The 18,968-nt window shown below is 39.2% G+C and overlaps 1 protein-coding gene across 6 annotated transcripts in view; it reads left to right on the forward strand.

Annotated features, from left to right (window-relative positions):
• Positions 1 to 18,968, forward strand: part of MYRIP (myosin VIIA and Rab interacting protein) — a 374,699-nt gene that overhangs the window by 22,568 nt on the left and 333,163 nt on the right. Inside the window, exons 1-2 of one of the 6 annotated variants that reach the window (XM_086720499.1) lie at positions 6,882 to 7,079; positions 9,250 to 9,385. The exons of the other annotated variants lie outside the window; for them this stretch is intronic. The gene's annotated coding sequence lies outside the window, so the exon portion shown is untranslated. Of the gene's footprint in view, positions 1 to 6,881; positions 7,080 to 9,249; positions 9,386 to 18,968 lie in introns of those variants that run through there. 6 annotated transcript variants of the gene reach the window in all.

The raw sequence follows: 18,968 nt of genomic DNA on the forward strand, positions 1-18,968 counted from the left end.
ACAAATGGCTAAATTTTAGCCTACCATGTTTGATCACAAATTCAGAACTGATGAGGTCTGAATTAGTGAGGTTTTAGTGTATATTTCTTCATAGTTTTATGTTCTCCACTGTAATTATGTGATCTAATTCCAAATACAGCCAGCTGCCAACTCTTATCTTGATGCACTTTTATTACAGGCAGAAGAAATGTACCAGACTTTTATATAGTAGAGGGAGCAAAGAGCATCATTATCCAGTTGAAACTGAAGAGGACATTCTCAGTGGGGAGAAGAGCTGTGTATTTTTATCGAGTGTTCATTAGCTGTCCTCTGTGCAGGGGATCTACATGAAAACACCCTTCCCTTCCCCGAAGGATGGGAAGTAGAGAAAAAAACCCAAACAGCAGGAGAGGCCTCACACAGCTTCCACTGTGTCCAGTGGCTCAGAAAACAAAAGTAATGGGGTGTCAGGTGCTGCTTTAATGTCAAGATGGGAGAGAAAAGTGCTGGGCTTCATGTAAACACTGGGCTTTTTTTGTCTCCTGTAAGTACAGTCATCACAGATGAAGCCAGAAAATGCAATCAAGGTTTATTAAAGAGGTCAGGGTTTTGTTTTTTTTTTTTTTTTTTGTCAATAAAGTGTGATGTGTGTATGTATTAGGGTTCTCCAGAAACAGAACCAACAGGATGCGTGTGTATAAATATACATATTTATATAAATGTGTTCAAGATATTTATCATGAGTAATCGATTACTTAGGGTGACCTATCCCGTGTTTTGTGGCTGAAAACCCAGGAGAGTCAATGGTTGGTTCTAGTGTGAGTCCGAAGGACTGAGAACAGGAGAACCAGTGGTGCTGTTCCAGCCCAAAGATCAGCGGGCTTGGGAACCAGGAAGAGCTAATGTTTCAGTTTCAGTCCTGAAGCAGGAAAAAGGCAGTGTCCCAATCTGAACACATCAGGCAAAAAGAATTCTTTCTTACTTAGGGGGAGCGGTCACCCCTTTTGTCCTGTTCAGGCCTTCAACTGATTGGATGAGGCCCACACACATTAGAGGGAGCAATCTGCTATATTCAGTCTGCTGATTCAAATGTGAATTTCATCTAGAGATCCTTATGGACATACTCAGAATAATGTTTAATCAACTATCTGGGCACCCTGTGACCCAGCCAAGTTGACACATGGAGTGAATCATCACAGGGTCTGTGAGTGATTTCTGAACCCAGAGTCTATGATGATCCTAGTCCCTTATGCCTCCTTGTGGAGACAGTAATGAAGGCCCCCTTGTGGACTGTGCTGGGCATGCCTGGGGATGCCAGGGCACAAAGAGCATGCTCTGCAGCTTTCGGTTTAGATCCGGGTTTCTCAACCATGGCATTATTGACATTTTGGACCAGGTTATTCTTTGTTGTGGGGTACTGTCTTGTACATCGCAGGATTTTGCGCATCAACCTCTGACCTGTACCCACTGGATGACAATAGCATATCCCCAGCTGTGACAACTAGAGACCTCTTAGACATTGCTGATTGTCCCCTGGGAGGCGATATAACCCTCAGTGTAAACCAGAAATCCACTGGTTTAGACTCCTACTCTCTTGCCCTTCCGCCAACCAGCTTCTGCTAACTCCCTCCACTTTGTGCTTGGGGTGCGTGTGAGTGTCCTTCTACTGCCGTTTCAAACCATCTCCTAATAGCTGCGGCCACCAGACAGAAACCAGTCCATAAATATGGGATATTTCTTCTGTGTTTAGTGTACAAGTCTTGAACTTCTTATGTTAAGTTTATTTGTAAGTATTTTATTTTTGATACTGTTGTAAATGAAATTGCTTTCTTAACATTATTTTTGAGTGTCAATTTCTGATGTTTAGAAATATCGGTATTTATATATCAATCTTGTGTCCTGCAACTTTGCTGATCTCAGTTTTTTGGGTGTGTGTGTGTGTGTGTGTGTGTGTGTGTGTGTGTGTGTTCCTTAGAATTTTCAATATACAAGGTCATGTTTTCTCTGAATAGAGATAGTTTTACATTTTCTTTTCCAATCTGGATGCTTTTTAGTTCTTTTTCCTGTCTAATTGCCCTGACTAGAGCCTTTAGTACAATACTGAATAGTAATGGTAAGAGTGACAATCTTGTCAATATTTGAGGAGAAAGCATCCATCCTTTCATCATGAAGCATGATGTTAGCTGTGAGCTTTCTGTAGACAGCCTTAATCAAGTTGAGAAAGTTCCCTTCTGTTCCTGATTTGTTGAGTGTATATATAATGAAAAGGTGTTGGATTTTATCAAATGCTTTTTCTTTTATTGAGATGATCATGTGGTCTTTGTTGTTTAGCTTATTGATATGCTGTATTACAGTGAAGGATTTTCATGTGTTCAACCAATCTTACATTCCTGGCATAAGTCATATTTTTTCATATAGTATTCATAATCTTTTTTTATATGTTGCTAGATTTTATTCGCTAATATTTTTGAGCATTTTTCATCTATATTCATGAAGATACTGCTGCATAGTTTTATTTTATTGTGCTATCTTTGTCTGCTTTTGGTGTAATAACCACTGAAGCCATCTAAACCTGTGCTTTTCTTTGTGGGAAGGTTTTGGTTACTAATCCAAAATCTTTACTGGTTACAGATCTGTTTTCTGTTTTTCTTGAGTCAGTTTCTGTATGTTCTGTCTAGGAAATTTTTCGTTTCATCTAGGTTATGTAATATGTTTGCATACTGTTCTCAGTATTCATTTATAATCCTTTTTTATGTCTGTATTGATGTCCCTCTTACATTGTAATGATACAAATCTTGTATCGTTTTCTTGGTCAGTTTCACTAAAGGTTTGTCAATTTTGTTGATCTTTTCAGAGAACCAACTATGGGTTTTACTGATTTTTCTTTGTTGTCTTTCTATTTCATTTATTTCCTCTCCTGACTTTATTATTTCCTTCCTTTTGCTTACTTGGGCTTATGTGGTTTCTTTTTCTAGTTTTTAGGAGGTTATTGACTTGTGATTCTTCTTCATTTTTTAAATATAGGTATTTATAACTATAAATTTATCCCTAAACACGGCTTCAGGTGCATAAATTTTGCTATGTGTGTTTTCATTTTCATTCGTCTCTAAGTATTTTCTTAAATCTCTTGACCCTTTGGTTATTTAAAAGTGTGTTGTTGGGGCGCCTGGGTGGCGCAGTCGGTTAAGCGTCCGACTTCAACCAGGTCACGATCTCACGGTCCGTGAGTTCGAGCCCCGCGTCGGGCTCTGGGCTGATGGCTCAGAGCCTGGAGCCTGTTTCCGATTCTGTGTCTCCCTCTCTCTCTGCCCCTCGCCCGTTCATGCTCTGTCTTTCTCTGTCCCAAAAATAAATAAACGTTGAAAAAAAAAATTAAAAAAATAAATAAATAAATAAAAGTGTGTTGTTTAATTTCCATATACATGTGAACTTCCTACATTTCCTGCTGTTATTGATTTCTAATTTCAACCTACTGTGGCTGGAAAACATACTTTATATTATTTCACTTCTTGTAAATTTATTGAGATTTATTTTACACCTGATATATGGTCTATATGGAGAGTGTTCCATGTGCATTTGAGAAGAATGTATACTCTTCTATTGTATAGAATGTTTTGTAGATTTCTGTTAGGTCTAGTTAGCTTATAATGTTCAAGTCTTCTATTTTCTTGTTGATGTTTTGCTGGTTGTCCTTTTATTGAAAGTTGGTATTGGAGTCTCCAGCTATTATTTTTGAATCCATTTCTTCCTTCGCTTCTGTTAGTTTTTGCTACAAGTACTTCCTTTGGTATTTCTTGCAAGGCAGGTCTGCTAATCACGAAGTCTTTCTGTTTTTGTATATCTAGAATGTCTTATTGGCCTATCATTCATTACTATAGTTTTTCTGGGTATAGAATTTTTGGCTGATAGTTCTTTTCTTTCAGTTTTTTGATCAGCATGATTTCTGATAAGAAGTTTAGCAGTTGGTGGGATTGAGGATCCCTTGTATGTGATGAGTAACTTTTTCTCTTGCTTTCAAGATAATGTCTTTTGTTTTTTTTTTTTTTTTGGCTTTTGATAATTTGACTATGATGTGTCTAAGTGTGCTTCTCTTTGAATTTATCCTACCTAGAGTTTTTGGTGAGCTTCTTGGATGAGAAGATTAATGCTTTTCATCATGTTTGGGAAGTTATCCACCATTATTTATTCATATATTTGTCTATGCCTTTTACTCACAACTGTTTTTCTTGTGTGCTTGACGGAGTTCCATAGGTCTCTGAGACTCTCTTCATTTTTCTTCATCCTGTTTTTTGTACCCCAGACTAGATCATCTCAATCTCAAACAATCTCAAAACTTATCTTCAAGTTACCTAATTCTTTCTTCTGACAATTCATATTTGCTGTCGAGTCCTTCCAGTGATTTTTTCATTTCAGTTATTGTATTTTTCAAGTCCAGAATTTCTACTTAGTTCTTTTTCATAATTTCTCTCCCTTTGTTGATAGTATTTGATGAAATGTAACTCTCATACTTTGCCTTAATGATTTAGACATGGTTTCCTTCAGTTCTTTCATCATATTTATAATAGTTAATTTAAAGTCTCTATCCAGTAAGTCCAATATATGGTATTCCTCAGGAACAGTTTCTGTTGACTGCTATTTTCCCCTCTCTGAGTCATTTGTCTATTCCTGTGTCATAATTTTTTTAATTGGACATTCCAAATAATATAGTATGGCCACACTGAAAATCAGATCTCCCTTTCCCCTCGGTTTGTTTGTTTTTCTTTGTTTGTTTAGTGACTTTTCTGGACTAATTATGTAAATGCTGTATTCTTGGTAATGTATGACCCCTGAGGTTCTTGGTTAGCTTAGTGGTCAGCGGATTAGACAAAAGATTTCCTTGGTGCTTTGAACCAGGTCTCCCAGCCTTTGCCAAAGGGGCTCTGTGTTTGAGTATGTTTTCAGTGCTGTGGCAGGCAATTTACACCTCTGTCTTAGTCTTCACCTCTTGCTTGCTCAGTGCCTGAAGGTTCCTCTAGAGATGAGAGATTGGAGTCTTTTCATCTCTTTCCTGAAGGTACACACAGCTCTGTGAATGCACACAGCTTTGTAGATTCCCAGGCATGTATTGAAGCTTTTCAGAACCTCCCATGGACATCTCATTTTTCAGTTTTTCTTTTTAAGTGTTTTGACCAACCTCTTGTTATCCTTACTGGATATCCTATCCTTATCAGTTATCCTTAACTACTCTATCCTTAGAGTACACTTAACTCTAGAGTAACTCTTACTCTAAGAGTAACTACTCTATCCATAGAGTAGTTAAGGATACTCTTTTCTGGGTCCCCTTATGTTCTTTTTACTCCTAACTTGTAGAGCCCTGTGCACTTCCTAGACTGAGCATGACTCACTTTCTATATGAGGTAGTCTGTTGACTTGCATATCTCCCTTCCTAAATTACGATGCTTATCTAGACCAGTGATCAATACTTTTTCTTTTTGCATCTGAAAATGTGTAACATATTCCCAGATGTTTGTGGAACAAATGACTATTATGGACTCTGTAACACAAGGAAAATTCCTTATCCATATGATATGTGGTGTTTCCGTGTTGCATTTAAAGTTCTTATTCAGCACTCAGAATAGGAATTCTTTTTAGATAAACCTTTCTTTGCAACCTCTCACCTGTTAGGCATAGACTTGAAATGTGGGAATTATTTATGTTTTTGAAATATGCTGAATAGCCTTCAGTTCCTGATGCTGGTTTGACAAGGCTGCTGGCTCTGGGTTGAACAGAGCTGACCTTTTCAAACTAAGCCATAATTGTTACTGAAAGCTTGATATCGTTTACTAGAAAGTATAGATTTTCCCGTTGGAACATGGGACAGAAGAGAGTCTGCTTCACGTTCCTTAGTGTAGCTTAAGTAGATGTGATATGAAACTGACATTTGTTTTTGGAAATAAAGATCTATCTCTATCTCTATCTCTACTTAGATATATTTTACTTAGTTCCATTTTAATTCCAATAAAATATATATAACACAATACTTAGAACTGTAACCATTTTTAAGTGTGCAGTTCAGTAGTATTGAGTATATTCACATTGTTGTACAACTAATTTCTAAAGCATTATACCAAAGACATCCATTAGTACCTGTTTTTGCTAATTGAAAGAAATCCAGGGGCGCCTGGGTAGCTCAGTCGGTTAAGCATCTGACTTCAGCTCAGGTCATGATCTCATGGATGGGGAACTTGAGCCCCGCATCGGGCTCTGTGCTGACAGCTAGGAGCCTGAAGCCTGCTTTGGATTCTGTGTCTCCATTTCTCTCTCCCCCTCCCTGGCTTGCGCTCTGTCTCTTTCTCTCAAAAATGAATGAACATGAAAGAAAGAAAAGAAAGGAAAAGAAAAGAAAAGAAAAGAAAGAAGGAAGAAAGAACGAGGGAGGAAGGAAGGGAGGAAGAAAGGAAGGAAGAAATGCAAAGAGGACTTTCGTATTTACCAAAAAAAAAAGAGGCCAAAAATGAAGATAGCATTCAGCTGTTTTCCAGTGAGCTGAGCCACTACAGAGGCAGTGTGCATCCTAAGCCACCAGACTGGTGCTGCCCAGCTCCTTCCCCAAGAACCTCACTCAGTGTCTCAGCATCAAGTGGTCATAGCTTTGAACTGTGTCTGTGAGCACCTGTGCCTTATTTTGATTTATTTTGTGCATCCATTAGCAAGATTGTCCTAAGGTGTCAAAAAAGCCTAAGAGACGTTATTTTTGGGGTCTGGGAATGCTAAAAATTTTCCATCTGAATTAATGGTAATTGTGTCTTTGCTTTACACAATTTCAGCTTAAGAAAGTTTTCATAGAAACACTTTACTTTCAGATAACAGGGGAAACCTGTATTTTAAAAACTGAATTCTATAACCTGAAACTGTCTTGATTATTCAAGGGTGGTGAACCAGTTTGTGGAGATCCTTTGGGTCTGTGTCTGCCTCCCTGGTGAAGCAGTCTTCATACTTCATAATAAGCATGCTTGTTATCAGCCGCGGAGGAACCCAGAGCTAAAGGAGAGTGAGATCCATTTCTGTTAATCATAGGCAACTTCTATTACTGCACCGGTGGGCAAGGAGCTTAAGATATGGTAGGTGATGTTTGAGCGTTTTGGGTGGATAGCGATGAATCATGCTCTATGGAGGTGATGTGTCACAGGAGGCAGAGCATTGACTTTGGAGGGACACCATTATTTGTTTTGAATAACTAGATTTGTAACCTGGGGTAAAGCACTGAATCTCTCTAAGCCCGTTTCCCCATAGGAAGAATGAGACTATTGATATCTGTTGCCTAGTTAGATAAGGATTTATAAAATTGCTATTATTGACTGTCTTTTATTTGTTTGTGAAAACCAGAAAAACCAACTTTGTCTCCCTGTTACTTAGAATTTTGACCCCCTCCCCCCAAAAAACCCTCTACCATAAAAATAGCATAGTTATTTTTAAAAAGCTTTATGTATGCTTAGTAATAAGTTGATGCTTTCCAGCTTTAGTTTCTCATGCCTAGAAAAGGATTTCAGCTTCTCTTCACGTGTGGAAACAAGAGTCCTACTATTCATACGTGTGGGTGTGCTAGTTGGAATGATTTGATTGCAAAGGATAGGAGTAGCCTTGAGCTTACTCAAGCAGAACAAGGAAGTTTGGGGAAAGAGACGTGGAGGCCTCGGGGATTGAAACTAGGATGGCTCTAAGGATCTTGGCACATGGTAGTATGACCAGATGGAGAACCTCTTCACGGAGGAGCCCTCGGAATTACTCAGCTCCAATTATAAGCAGTCTTTGGGCTACTTGGTACAAGAGTCACATTTTGGAAGAGAAAGTCTCATTGGCCTGGCAGGAGCTCTGTGCCTGTGTTTTGCCCGGAGTGACAAAAACTTTAAAAGAAATGGTTCCACCAAGACCGCATGAAATGTGGGACTAGAAGTTCCAAGGAACGGAGTTGGGTAGCATTACCAAATTGTTTGGGGGGGGGGGTGGATACCAGGCAGGGGAAGACACCATGTATCTATTCTCCCAAGTACAACCTTCTAGGAATTGCCTGAATTGATCAAAGCCTGGTAGGCAGAAGCCATGTTGATGTGAACAGAATAAACACTGTGCTTTAAATTCAGAGGCGATAAGAACCATCTCCCACCTTTTAAATTGTTTACAGTGTTTGGAAATTCCAGTGGTAAAGATTTATAAAGTAGCAGGTAGGATGGTGAAAAGTCATGTTCTCTGAGACATGGCTTCAGGATCTCGTGGGGTTCTGATATTGGTCTCTCAAGAGAGATACAGGATTCGTTCCCTCACAATAGGGAGGTGGAGAGCCTAGAGCCCAAACTCTACCTGGATCTGACTCCACCTCTTTGATTTCTGTTGATCCTGCATCAGGCAAGTGTTTAATCAAGCTAAGCACCAGTTTTATCATCTGTAATGGGGAACTGATAATTTCACCCTTCATAGTTTTCATAGTTTCGTAGTTTTGTAATGTCGTTATATGCAGCAGCTAGTACATGTTCGGATAAAGCCAACGTACTGATGTCTCTTCCCCTAAACTCACAACCCTCAAGAAAACATTTATTCAACCCCTTCTTGACTAGGCATTGAGGAAATTAAGACTAACAACGTATGGTCTCTACCCTCAAAGAACTCTGCCATAAGAGACGGTTGCAGGCTATCAGCACAAGGTGTGTGAAGGCAGACGGGTGGATGGTAGGAAACGGGGGCATCTAGCCTGATCAGGAAAGGTTTTCCAAAGCAGAGATGGATCCTGAGCCAGGGGGCACCGCATAGGTCAAATGATGAGAGAAACCTGATGCACACAGTGCTTGGAGGGACTGCATTGGTTTGGCATGGCTAGAGTATAGTCGTACTCAGGGTAGGGACAGAGCTGGAGAGCTGGCCAGGGTTTACCTGGATGGGAAGGACTAGGATATCAAGCCAGGAATTTCTGACTTTTCTTGTTCCTGGAAAACATCCTTCGCAAAGTGTAATCCTTCTGGGTTATCTTTACTTTGTCCTTAAAGAAGGAGGGAGGGGATATCTGATGCGGACTGAATAATTCTCGGGAATTTGGATGCAGAAAAAGCTGGGTCAGGTTGCAGCAGGCACCATTATTCCTTTCCACATTAACAGCCAACATGGCACAGAATTCTCAAATGATGCAGGTAGGCTGTGCTTTCATTTAACCAGAGCTAAGGCTGAGTTTCATCATAAACGTTTCCTCCTGGCTATAGGACTGCCTTAAGTTTAGCAATAATTTTTTTCCTTTTGTTTCAGTTTTTGATTTTCTATCCATTTTAGGAAATACTTATTTTAACGGGTATTTTCAATCAGTATTCCTGTCTTTCTCCCAAATCCTATAAAGCAAGGAAGCCAAAGGAAACCAAAATATAAACTTGAATGCAAATTCTAGGTAATTAAAAAAAAATCACTCCTTTTCATCTGCCTTACTCCTACTTAATTTGTGTTTTCCATTGACAACTTTAAATTCAAACAGACTTTATTTATGAACTTAATTTCATCAGATGCTTCATCAGCTCTTTGAGCAACAGGGGAATGTGATAACAGGAGTTTCTTTGGGTCTCGGCAAAAGATTATACCACAGTTGGTGATGTACTGACAGATAAGTCTTAGTGAAAAATGAACAATGGCGTGTCTTCAGGTTTTCTGATCTTGATTCCTGCCAAAGAAATGATAATGTTTATAGTCCAGTTGAGGATTTCCTTCTCTGCAGTCTCCTTTTTTGTGTGGGTAGGCTGTGAGACCTGCTGGAGTTTTACTGGGATTTAATGACACATCCCCCTGGGACCTTCCAGTTCTCTGTAGCTACATCTTCCACCAGAAGCCAGTGAGGGTTAATCTAATCTAAGAAGCTGGTACCTTTGGGGGAGGCAGATTGTATTCTGACAACCCCCAAGTAGGAAGATTCTGGGACATACGCTTGAATATATGCCACTTAAATTAGATATTTTGGTTTAGCCAAGAGTTTCAAATGTATAAAACTGTTTGCAAGTTGGAATCTCCTACATTTAAGACTTAAATGTAGGTTTGCATTACAAGTTCAACTTAAAATCAGCATGGACTGTGGGACTATCCTTTAACAGTTGTTTTCATACACATACAGGGAAAGATTTTCAATGTGATTGCTTCTTATAATGATCCTTTGATGGTAGGATGGAGCAGGTTAGGAACAAGATTCTGGAGTCCAGTATCTTTAATTTGTAGGTTGGTACAGCCACTTACCAGTTGGTGACATTGAGTCGCTTGTTTAACTCAGTGCCTCAGTTTCCCTCAGTGAAAGAATAGGAACTATAATAACTGTGATTTTTGAGAGACTTTAGAGCAGAGCCTGCCACAAATAATACATTTGATAAAAAATGTTAGCCACTTTTGTTATTGTTAGTTAATGATAATCATCATTAATATCACTTAGACCCATATGTTTGGCCAACAGAGATAGTGTTTGCAGAAAGCAGGAATGCTAACATAGAAATTATGTCTGAGTTATTAGAATCATTTTTTAACTTTCTAAAAACAATTTCTAGTACTATTAGTATAAAGTAGAGAGAGTGATAAAGAGGGCTTACAAAGTGCCAACCATTATACATGTATTTTATAATATTGCACAAAATACATAGCAAAAATTGAACCCAGTACAAGCTGCTGTATATTCTGTAATTGTCTGCAGCTGTCACACATCATGGATGCCCCAAAGCTGTTATTAAATATTTTTGTATCTCTTTCTGTTCTTATCCCTGGAGGTGCATTTATAAACCATGGACTGCTGATGCATTTCCTGTCTCATGGCCCAGCTTTATTTTTCAGAAATCATGTAATTTTTCATTTACTTTCCCTCCCGATATAAATAGTATACATACATGTATTCTGTGTAATATCTATTATATATGTGATAGTATATATATGTATACACACACATATATATGTATATATATAGTTTCTGATTATAAAGTTAATAAATACTTAGAGGAATGTAAAGAATATACTAACTCTTTCACTATGAACTTTGGTGTAATTTTTCAACGGTATGCACCTGGTACTTTCAGAAGGTGAATATTTTTGAGGATACCATGTATCTTCATACCAAATAGGTTTTCTAATGCATTTTTACTAAAAAATATAACAAGGAGATATCAATGAATGTAGCTGTCCCAAACTCCTCATTCTTAAAGTGTATAGGTTATCAAACACATTGAATTTGTTACAGCAAATTGCCTTTGACATAAATACTGCAATTTCTGCTTTTTATATATTGTTTGATATATTTTTGTTAATTATCTTACTTTTACCCTTTGAGTCTTTTTTATATTAAAATTTTTTTTTATTTTTTATGTTTATTTATTTTTGAGACAGAGAGACAGAACATGAACGGGGAAGGGTCAGAGAGAGAGGGAGACACAGAATCTGAAACAGGCTCCAGGCTCCAAGCTGTCAGCACAGAGCCTGATGCGGGGCTCGAACTCACAAACTGTGAGATCATGACCTGAGCTGAAGTTGGTCGCTCAACCGACTGAGCCACCCAGGCGCCCCTCCTTTTGTTTTAAATATGCCTCATATATGGAATATAAAATTGGTTGTTAATCTTTTTTGAGAGAGTCTTTTTTTTTTTTTCCAACGTTTATTTATTTTTGGGACAGAGAGAGACAGAACATGAACGTTGGAGGGGCAGAGAGAGAGGGAGACACAGAATCGGAAACAGGCTCCAGGCTCTGAGCCATCAGCCCAGAGCCCGACGCGGGGCTCGAACTCCCGGACCGCGAGATCGTGACCTGGCTGAAGTCGGACGCTTAACCGACTGTGCCACCCAGGCGCCCCGAGAGAGTCTTTTTTAAAAGTGGTTTTATTTCACTTACAGCTATTATAAATTACAGGCTGGTCTTAATTCCTGCTGTCTCATTTTTGTTTGCTAATCTTAACATCTGGGTTATCTCAGCCTGTGTTTCCTTTTTCTCTTGGCCTTGAGTGACTTTTTTGTCCTATTTTTCCCATGTCTAATAATTATCGATTGTATATTGGACATTGTAGAGGATATATTGTAGAGCTGTAGTTTCTGTCATTTTCTTCTAAAGAGTGTTGTGTTTTTTCCTTCAAGGCAGTTAACTCATCTTGATTTTATGGAGCTTGATTTTACACTTTATTAAGAGGGATGTATTTCAGGTTTTGTCCTTAGACTTAGGGTGAATACCTTAATTTTGGGGGACAGTCTTTACGTTTGCACTGTGGCCCTTCTTGGTGTCAAAGGAAAAGCTTGAGGTGTTCATTCACCAGGATGCTCTAACTTGGCAGATCTCAAACTTTCTTCACTTCTTCAGCAGGAGCTGAAACCTCTCCTTATATTTCTTAGTGTTCCATGTATTTATTGCTTTAAAATGGCGCTCCTTGGAATTCTTCCCCCGCCACCCCCCACAGTGATGAGGTCAGCCAAGGATTCGAGGGGAATTTATGGGTGGATTTTGAAGCTCCCCTCGAGGACTCCCCTTGTTCTGGGACTACCCTCAACCCGCCACCTCAATTTCCAGCCGCCCTGGCAACACTGAACTCCGTCTTCTGATACTTCATGAGTTCCAGTCATCCTGCACCACACAGACTAGTGACTGTTCTCATTGGAGAAGCCCTAGAAATATGGAGGTTACCCCATGAATGTATTTCCCTTTTTTCAAGGGCCAAATCCCCTCAAATTTCTGTTGGCTTTTGATTGCTCCCTGGTACCTTCAAGCAGTTATATTTAATTTTTTCCAAAGTTTATAATTGTTATATGTGAGAAGTTTAGTCTGATATAGACTACTTGTCTATTACTGGAACACACTTGGAATGATTAAATTTTAATAGCTTGGAAAATGTTAATTTTGTAAGGAATAGGTGTTCTCAAATTTATTTAGCCATTTCCTCATTGAGGAAAATCTAGCTTTGTTCCTGTATTTTTTTGCCTGTAAAAACCATATGCATGCTAATAAGTCAGCTCTGGAACCAGATACCTTGGTTCATTTCGTTAATCTCCTACTTCCAATATGTGTTACCTAGAGCAAGTTATGTGGTTTCTCTTTGCCTCCCTTTGCTCATCTGATAAATGGGTATGATTGTTTCTGTCTCCTAAGTGTGATGATTAAATGGGTCAGCACATGTAAAATAATGTAAATAATTATTTACCCATAGACTGCAATAAATGGTGGGAAATTGTGTTATTGTTAATCATTATTTAAACCATGTGTTCTGAAATTTGCTCTGATGTTTCTTGATGTAGGTAGGTCATTTTTTATTCATTGTTTGGGTCTCAGTGGATTCTTCTAATCTGGGAATGAATATCCCTCAGTTGTAGGAATTATTTGCTAATTTGTTTTGATAATTTATTCCTCTCCAGTCTCTCTGTTATATCTTTTTGTATCTCCTTTTATTTTTTCCTTTTAGTCTTCAGTTTTCTGTTTGTTTCACTTCCTAAAGATTGCCTCAGTCTTCCAAACTTTTTTGTTGAATACGTTTTTGCCATTATGTTTTCGACTTACAGATGTTTATTTTTGTTTGTTAACTAAATATTTGTTTTTAATTTAGTGTCATTTTTTTTCTCATGGATGAAATTGACATCTTCTTCCATATCTTGGAAGGTATAGGGTTGGTTTTTTTTTGCATTTTCTTTAAATCTGAGCATTGTATCTATTTCTTCTATTAATCTTTTTGTTAGTTTTATTCTTTGTCTTAGCTGTGGCCTGAGCTGTCTGACCACCTGAGGCTGTTTACTCATATTTATGTATTTTTTTTTTTAAGTTTATTTATTTGGAGAGTGAACATGAGTGGGGGAGGGGCAGAAAGGTGTGGCGCCCTATGTGGAATAGGATCATGACCTGAGCTGAAATCAGGAGTCAAACACTTAACTGACCGATCCACCCAGGCACCCGTTAACTCATATTTAAAAATAAGTAATAAAATGCTGGTTAGAAGCTTCACGTGTGTGAGAGGCCTTAGTGACGTATAGCCATCACCAAAGGATGAAGTAACTTGTTTCCTTGCTACTCCCTGACTGGGGAACTCCAAAGTGAGTAGTACCTCCAGGGCTTTCCATTTGAACATACCAGTTTTTCCTCAAAGGAATCTTCTGGTCTTTTGTTCAGGTATAAGCCTGAATGCCACCTTCCTGGGAACTGGGTATGGGGAGTGGGTTGGAGGCCCACTTTATGTAGATTTTTAATGAAGCCTCCTGTTTTCAGGGTGCTTTTTTTTTTTTTTTTTTTTAATTTTTTTTTTTTCAACGTTTTTTATTTATTTTTGGGACAGAGAGAGACAGAGCATGAACGGGGGAGGGGCAGAGAGAGGGAGACACAGAATCGGAAACAGGCTCCAGGCTCTGAGCCATCGGCCCAGAGCCCGACGCGGGGCTCGAACTCACGGACCGCGAGATCGTGACCTGGCTGAAGTCGGACGCTTAACCGACTGCGCCACCCAGGCGCCCCTCAGGGTGCTTTTACACTGACCTTCGCTATGCCTATAGTTTGTGCATTCAGAGATTCTCTAGCTCAGTCTCTCCTGAGAGGAAACTATGTTTCTTCTTTACCCATCACCCCATTTTTAGTGGTCCTTGGTGCTCCCTGATTTTTTAATACTTTTTCAGCTGTTGTGGAACGGATCAGCTTTTTCCTGATGACTTTCCCCTCTGCAAACTTGGATTTTAGTTTTCTTAACTTCACCAAGTCAATTATCCTTCATCTGTGTATTTCTTTCAAAATTTTGTTGACATCATTAATCTGTCTTTTCTTCTTTTGTTTCTTTGTTCCTGAGTTTTGTTTTGTTTTGTTTTTCTAATGATTTTTAGATTTCTTTCCCATCTTTTTAAATAGCGTTTTGGGAGATGGAATAGAAGATAAATGTTTACTCCAGTATGTATAAATAGAAACATCTTTGTTAAATGTAATCCTTATTCTAATATTTTATCTAATTTATGAACATTAAAAATGGTATCTGAACATTTTTCCCTTTTCTTATTATGTTTTTTCCAGTGACTGTTATATCTTGAGTGATGTACTGAAGTCATCCTTCAGTTTGAATACCTGTGGATTTATGCCCAGTCTATTCCACAAAGGTGGTTGATGCTTTGCATGTTAACTTCTTTTCCCTGTGGCCCCAGTTTCAGTTTAGAAGCTCTGAGAAAATTTCATCTTTTCTAGAATATCTTTCTCTTTTGCATCCCATAAGAGGATCTGTTGGGCCTGTCCATTGGACTACTTTGCATGCCCAGTTGGGTGCATTAAATCCTGTCACCAGTCTTACGATATGTTGTGAAGGGGGGTACCAGAATAGAGATTTAGGGACTCAAAATGGCATTGTAAATGATCTTAAATATAATTTAATTTTTCTGTTCTTTTTCTAGAAAAAGATTATGCATTATTTCTGGATAGTTTCCTAATATGATTTTGAGAAATTTAACTAGGTGAGACTGCTTTGCTCAGTGGTTAGGGGCATAGACTCTGGAGCCAGTTACAGATGCATGATCTTGGGCAAGTCATTTGCTTTCTCTTTGCTTTAGTTTCTTTCTTTTTGAAATGAAGATAATATTAGTACCCACTTCTTAAGGAGGAAAAAGTTAATGCATGGAAAGTGTTTAAAACAGTGCCTGCTCTGTCGTCATTGTGATGCGTTTCCTGTTATGTGCTTTGAATCAGGCATACAGAGTTAAGTCATCCACACGTAATCCTATAATTTCCTCCTGTTTAAGATAGCAGAAGAGCATATCTGTTAATGGCAGATCAGGCAATTGGGACTTGCTCTTCTATTGATGAGGACTGGAAACTCTGAATAAAATATATGGGAAAAAATAACAAAATACCTCTGTTTAAGAGCGTTGGAGAGCTAACAAGATAGTGAAGACTCACTCAATGGGCCAGAGCTTCGGTGGACGAGAGACCGTCATTTGGGGCTTTTCCCTGGGGCATTTGCCATTTTGTGAGGCTGAGCAGTATTTTTGACAGCTTCTTGGGACTAGGGAGATTGGACTTAGAGGCCTGACAAAGCCAACTTCCTTGTGTTGAGATCCCCAAGGGTTCCACCCTTCAAGTGGGGTGAACTGGGTGGAGAAAGCCTGTGCAAGAACAGCAAGCTCAGCTTCCGGTGTTTTCAGTTTTGAAGTTGAAGTTCAATCTTGAAGATAAGAGTGCTTGCTTGCGGTCACTACAAGGCCCCTGACACAAACAAACAAGAATCTTCCGTAGAGGAAAGTAACTACAACATAGGCTTCCATTTTCAAACCCAGTGTGCATAAAAAAATAATGGGGTACAAGAGGAGATGAGAGGAAATGAATACAAACAAGTAGAAAGAAAAGGGAAATAAAAACAGACCTACAGAGTTCCCAGATATTGAGTTATCAGACAGATTCAAAAATAACTGTGTTACTGTATTCATGGAGGTAAAGGAAAAGATTGAGAATCTAGAAAGGAAAAAAAAAAAAAACAACAGATCAAGCAAGAAAGAATGAAATGGAAAATTTAGAATTGAAACATTACCGATATTAAAAACTTAAACATAGATTTAATGATAGGCTAAAAATACATGAAGAGAAAATGAATAAACAATCAAAGAATGCTGACCTCAATTGGAAAAATATCCAGAATGATGTATGAGAAACAAAAAGGCATAAAAAAGAGACGAGTATATTGAGAAGGTCTGACAATCACATGTGCTTATAGTCACCAGAAAGAAAGAGAAGGAATAAAAGAAGTATTATTAGAGGGAAAAAATGCCTGAGAAATTTACAAAACCGATGGAAGTGTAGGAGTGTTACAGATCCAGGATTTCTCCACAAAACCTCTACAAAATGGAATGTAATTATGAAACAAAACACAACTGTGATGGCTAATTTTATGTGTCAACTTGGCCAAGCCACAGTGCCTAGATATTTGGTCAAACACTATTTAAAAAAATTTTTTTTTTCAACGTTTATTTATTTTTGGGACAGAGAAAGACAGAGCATGAACGGGGGAGGGACAGAGAGAGAGGGAGACACAGAATCGGAAACAGGCTCCAGGCTCTGAGCCATCAGCCCAGAGCCTGACGCGGGGCTCGAACTCCCGGACCGCGAGATCGTGACCTGGCTGAAGTCGGACGCCCAACCGACTGCACCACCCAGGCGCCCCTGGTCAAACACTATTTTGATGTTTCTGTGAGTATGGTTTTTTTTTTTTTTTTTTGGATGTGATTAACATTTAAATAGGAATTTGAGTGAAGCAGATCACTCTCTATAATGTGCATGGACCTCATCCAATCAGTTGAAAGCCTTAAGAGAACAAAGACAGACACCCTCCTTCCTCTACTGTGAGCAAGAACAAATTCTGCCAAGGGACTGCCTTTGGACTTAAACTGTAACTCTTCCCTGGGTCTCCAGCCTAATAGACTCCCCTATCAGACCTTGGATTCGCCGAGCCTCCACCATTGTATGACCCAGTTCCTTAAAATAAATCTTTCTCTCCTCCTTCTCTCTACCCTGCTGGTTCTGTTTCTTTGTAGAACCCTGACCAATACAACAACCAAAGGAGAATTCTGAAAGAAGAGAAGCAAAAGCCAACTATCTGGGGAGCCCCGGACCAGAGAAATAACATAGTGGCATGGCATCTGATGATACTGGAACCAACAGCAGAAAATGACTCAGCTTCAGTGTTTCCTGAATTCCAACCTATAGGCTCATTCCTTTTCCAGGTTGAACAGGCATCCTACAACAACAGCAGATGAACATGACACCACCCACAAGGGGAATCAATTGGGAGCCAAGTAGGGATTGGGAATCAAGTAGAAATGGGGAATCAGTGGTGGATCAAGTAGACAGGGCAAGCACCCCCCCCCTCTGCTGGAAGAAGGGGATGATTCTGCCCCAAGTACCCGGTTGAGAAGCACTCAGTATCACCACAGGCTGGGGGTATCTTACCACAGGTGCCCAGCCTGGGAAGCCTCTTCATCCCTGTGGGCCTGATACCTTTCTCCCCACCTAGACATACTAGGAGGAATCCTGCCATAACAGGCAGCCTAGACCTAGAAGCCTCTTCTGTTCCACGGGTGGGGTCCTCCTCACCACACCGGGCAATCCGGTTTAGGAAAGCCCAGCGCAGTCCCTCATGAAGCACAACAGGGACCAGTGTGAACCTCAGTGGCACGAGATAAGCCAAATTGATTTTTGAAGGCCATGGTAAGTAAATTGTCATTGGAACCTTAATCTAAAAAAGTAGGACAGGACCTTGTGCTAAATAAACCTAAACAGAGGTACTTCCTGTTACAACAAAATAACTAAATAGGACCCAGAGTCTCCTAACATAATAGCCAAAATGTCCAGGGTACAAATGAAAAACACTCATCATACCAAGACCTAGGATATTACAATTCGAATGAGAGAAGACAACAACTGATACTAACGCAGAGATGAATCAGATGTTGCAATTATCTGACAAGAATCTTAAAGCAGCCATTATAAAAATGCTTCAACAAATAATTACAGATCCACTCGAAACAAACGAAAAATAGGAAATCACAATAAAGGGAGTTATAAAAAAAAGAACCAAATAAGAAATTATGGAACTGAAAAATATAACCACAGAAAGAAAAACGAAAACACTTGCTGGATTAACAAAAAACTATAGTGGAGATGACAGAGGCTCAGTGAACAGGAGGACAGACCAATAGAATGTGCCCAATCTGAACAAAGAGAGAAAACAGACCCCCCCCTCCCCGCCACACACAAAATGAGTAGAGCCTCAAGGACCTATGGGACAGTAACACAAGATCAACACGTTTAAGGGTAAGGGCAAGAGAGAGCAGGATGTGTTCTGATAACTTAGTGTGCCTGTTGTTTCATAGAGATCAGGGAAGGTCAAAGTCAAGCCCAGAGAGAAGGAACAGGTTAGGATGAAGTCTTCAAGGGCCTTGGTGGTAAGCTGAAGTTCTCTGAAATTTGCCAGCAAAACTGTAGGGAATAACAAAAGGTTTTTACGCATGGGGGTAACTTGATCAG

The sequence above is a fragment of the Puma concolor genome, chromosome C2, assembly GCF_028749965.1.
Source record: "Puma concolor isolate L17-30 chromosome C2, mPumCon1.1.hap2, whole genome shotgun sequence".
Lineage (NCBI taxonomy): Eukaryota > Metazoa > Chordata > Mammalia > Carnivora > Felidae > Puma > Puma concolor.